This window comes from Grammomys surdaster, unplaced genomic scaffold, assembly GCF_004785775.1.
Source record: "Grammomys surdaster isolate TR1022 unplaced genomic scaffold, NIH_TR_1.0 117952, whole genome shotgun sequence".
NCBI classification, from domain to species: Eukaryota; Metazoa; Chordata; class Mammalia; order Rodentia; family Muridae; genus Grammomys; species Grammomys surdaster.
The window spans coordinates 4,285-8,780 of record NW_021614534.1 but is presented as its reverse complement, the minus strand read 5'-3'; the positions used below and the strand labels follow the sequence as shown (position 1 = coordinate 8,780).

Genomic DNA, 4,496 nt, shown 5'->3' with positions numbered 1-4,496 from the left:
GGGAGTAGAAGAAGTTCTTCTTTCTTCTCCTTGTCAGTTCTTCTTGAGGCAGCAGAGGGGGATAGGAATGGAAGAGCTTCGAGGAGGGGTTTAAGACTTGGTCTTATGAGATTTGGGGTAAGGCCTTGGGTCTTGTGAGATTCGTGGTAAGACTTTCATCCTACAAGATATTTAGGGTTGCTGTTTATTAAAATTTTACTTACGTATGTTAATAAAGTTTACTCATTATGCCACAGTAGCTGACCTGCCCTCTGGTATCCACTGAAGCCAGAAACTGCAGTTTCTGGCACTATCACCTCAGCCTCAAAACAGCAGAGGATTAGCAAATAGCCTTTATACTCTCTCAGCAGGAACTGTTAGCCTTGACATATACCTGCTAGTCTGAGGTCCCAGGAAGAAAAAGACACTTAGAGATGTGGCCAAGTATTTATTGCTAAGTTTTTAAAAGTTTCCCATGAAATCTATCTAAGAGTAAAGGCGGAAAGGTCCTAAGTGGGGGAAAAAGGAATACTTCTATTCTTTAAATGAAAAGGGAAAAACTCTATTCTATCTCTATTCTATCTTCTATCCTAACTCTCTATTCTAACTCTATTCTATATCTAACTGACTCTCTTCTCTTTGTCCTCAGTACTTATACATCTTTCAGAGTATATGGTAACATGTTACAAAGTTTGTCACAAGTTCACACCAAAATTCAAATCATAAATTGAAACAGAAGTTTACGACAGAGAATATTTACATGTATATCCACTAGGAGTAATTATCTGGCTAAACATTCATCCCTTGTGTAGCTCCACAGGTTCACTGAAGTTTTAAAACTATAACTAAAAAATTAGTGAAGTTTTGTATAGATAAACACAGGCAATATTTTACCTTCTGTCCTAGCACCTATAAAATCATGAGTTCCCTTTTAGTGACATTTGGTTAATTGTTTACAACCTCTTGAAATGTGCTCTGAGCAGGAGAAAGTCTGGTTACCATCTAAGGGCAATTAACTGATGACAATTGGAAGACTGGCATAGTTGTCAAGGCAGTTTTATCAGAAAGGGACTTAATGGCAATCACATTATAAAAGAGCTTAATAATCATTGATATAATTTTAGGAATTCTTATAGGATCATCATTAAGTCATTAAGACTTAAGAAATCATCTATTTGTCAATATAACATCACAACAAGACAGTACATCTTCCTGGATCTGCAAAGATCTACTCCAAATGGGTGTGCTATTGCTTAGTAATTGTTACATATGTTTAATAATAATAGGAAAAGCATTTTAATAACAGGAATCTTTCCTAAAATAAGTACTTCACAGCCTTGATGGATGAGAGCTCACTTGTCACAGAATATATAATAATCCAAGGCAAGCATTTCAGGATGATCACCTGCTAATTATTAGCTTGTCCCACTATGGCTCCTGACAGATTGAAACTTTCTCATGCAACCTATCAGATCACCACAGACTAAGGCAGGTCATCAATAGCAACAAAAACAACAGAAAGGCCAAATACTCATGGAAGTTGGACAACACATTACTCAATGATAACTTGGTCAAGGACGAAATAAACAAATAAATTAAAGACATTTTAGGCTCTTCCTGTAAGCGGCGAAAGGTGACTCTTCAAGATGGTTCGCTACTCTCTTGACCCAGAAAATCCCACAAAATCTTGTAAATCACGAGGTTCAAACCTTCGCATTCACTTTAAGAACACCCGGGAAACTGCCCAGGCCATCAAGGGCATGCACATCCGAAAAGCTACCAAAAAAAAGTACCTGAAGGATGTCACTTTAAAAAAACAATGTGTGCCATTCCGTCGGTATAATGGTGGAGTTGGTGAGTGCGCCCAGGCCAAACAATGGGGCTGGACACTGGGACGGTGGCCAAAGAAGAGTGCAGAGTTTTTGCTGCACATGCTTAAAAACGCAGAGAGTAATGCTGAACTTAAGAGTTTAGACGTAGATTCTCTAGTCATTGAACACATCCAGGTGAACAAGGCACCTAAGATGCACTGACGAACTTACAGAGCTCATGGCCGGATTAACCCGTACATGAGCTCCCCCTGCCACATTGAGATGATCCTCACTGAGAAGGAACAGATTGTTCCAAAGCCAGAAGAGGAGGTTGCACAGAAGAAAAAGATATCCCAAAAGAAACTGAAGAAACAGAAGCTCATGGCACGGGAATAAATTCAGCATAAAATAAATGCAGATAAAAGTAAAAAAAAAAAAAGACATTTTAGAATTTAATGGCAATGAAGGCACAACATACACAAACTTATGGTCCAAAATGAAAGCAGTGCTAAGAGGAAAACTCATAGCTCTGAGTGTCTACAAAAAGAAACTGGTGAAAGCATACATTAGCAAATTAACAACATACCTGAAAGCTCTAGAACAAAAAGAAGCAAACACACCCAAGAGTTGTAGAAGGCAGAAAATAATCAAACTCAGGGATGAAATCAACTAAGTAGAAACAAAACAAAACAAAAACAAAAAAACAAAAAAAAAAAACTACACAAAGAATAAAAAAAAAAATAAGAGCTGGTTGTTTGAGAAAAAAAATCAACAATACAGTTAAACCCTTAGCCAGACTAACCAAAAGGCACAGAGACAGTATCCAAGCAAAATCAGAAATGAAAAGAGAGATATAACAACAAAAACTGAGGAAATTCAAAAAATCATCAGATCTAACTACAAAAGCCTATATCCAGCAAAATCTAGGTGAAACAGAAAATTTTCTGTATAGACTCCAGGTACCAAAGATAAATCAAGATCAGAGAAACCATCTAAACAGTCCCATAACCCCTAAAGAACTAGCAGCAGTCATTAAAAAATCGCCCAAACCAGGACCAGATGGGTTTAGTATAGAAGTCTATCACACCTTCAAAGTAGAACTAATACCAATTCTCTTCAAACTATTCCTAGAAAATATAAACAGAAGGAACACTACCCAATTCACTCTATGAAACCACAGTTACACTGTTACCAAAATAACACAAAGACCCAACAAAGAAACAGAACTTCAGAACAATTTTCCTTATGAATATTGTTGCAAAAATTTTCAGTGAAATTCTCCCAAACTGAATCCAAGGGCATCTAAAAAAGATCATTCACCATAATCAAGTAGGCTTCATCCTAGGGTTGCAGGGATAGTTCAATATATGGAAATCCAACAATGTAATCCACTATGTAAACAATTTTTTAAAAACACGACATGATAATTTCATTAGATGCTCAAAAGGCATTTGAGAAAATTCAACAACCCTTCATGTAAAAAGCTTGGAAAGTTTAGAAATCCAAGGCCTATACCTAAACATAGTAAAAGCAATATACAGCAAACCAGTAGCTAACAACAAACTAAATGGAGAGAAACTTGAACAAAATCCACTAGAATCAAAGACTAGTCAAGACTGCCCCCCTCTCTCTTATCTACTTAATATGGTACCTGAAGTTCTAGATAGAGCAATTAGTCAACAAAAGGAGGTCAACGGGATACAAATTGGAAAGGAAGAAGTCAAAATGTCTCAATTTGCAGATGATAAGATAGTATACTTTTATGACACCAAAAATTAAACCAGAGAACTCCTAAAGATGAAAAACTACTTCAGTAATGTTGCCGGATATAAAATCAACTCAAACAAATCAGTAGGCTAGGTGACTAGTAAACAGGGTGAGACTGAAATTACGGAGATGACGCCCTTCACAAAAGTGACAAACGACATAAAATATCTTGGTGTCACTAACTAAACAAGTGAAAGATCTGTACAAGAAGATCTTCAAGTCTCTGAAAAAAGAAAAGAAATCAAAGAAGATCTCAGAACATGGAAAGATCTCTCATACTCATTAGTTGGCAGGATTAATATAATAATAGTGGCCATTTTGCCAAAAGCTATCTACAGAGTCAATGCAATCCCCATCAAAATTCCAACTCAATTCCTCAAAAAGTTAGAAAGAGCAATCTTCAAATTCATTTGGAATAACAAAAACCCCAGGAGAGAAAAAACTATTCTCAACAATAAAAGAACTTCTGGGGAATCACCATCCCTGAACTCAAGTTGTGCTGTAAAGCAATAGTGATAAAAGCTGCATGGTATTGGTACAGTGACAGGCAGAAAGATCAATGGGATAGAATTTAAGACCCAGAAATGAAACTACACACCTATTGTCACTTGATCTTTGACAAAGGAGCCAAAACCATCCAGTGGAAAAAGGCACCATTTTTAACAAATAGTGCTGCTTCAACTAGCAGTCAACATACAGAAGAATACATATTGATTCTTTATTTTTTTATTTCTCTGTAGAACTTTTGCATTTGAATCGCTTTTACAGAATATCATATGGTGAACACATCAAATTTGCAGAACAGTTTCCCAATAACTGAACATCAGCTTGTGATAGGTGTTTATTTTTTTTTTGGTTTTTGTTTGTTGTTACTGTTGTTGTTGTTGTTGTTGCAGTTTTCTGTTTTTTACAATATTCTTTTTTTTTTACTGGTTATTT

The 4,496-nt window shown here is 36.2% G+C and overlaps 1 pseudogene; it reads left to right on the top strand.

Moving 5' to 3' along the window:
- The first annotated feature begins 1,611 nt into the window (after window positions 1–1,611).
- Window positions 1,612–2,186, top strand: LOC114635803 (annotated as a pseudogene).
- The last annotated feature ends 2,310 nt before the right edge of the window (window positions 2,187–4,496 follow it).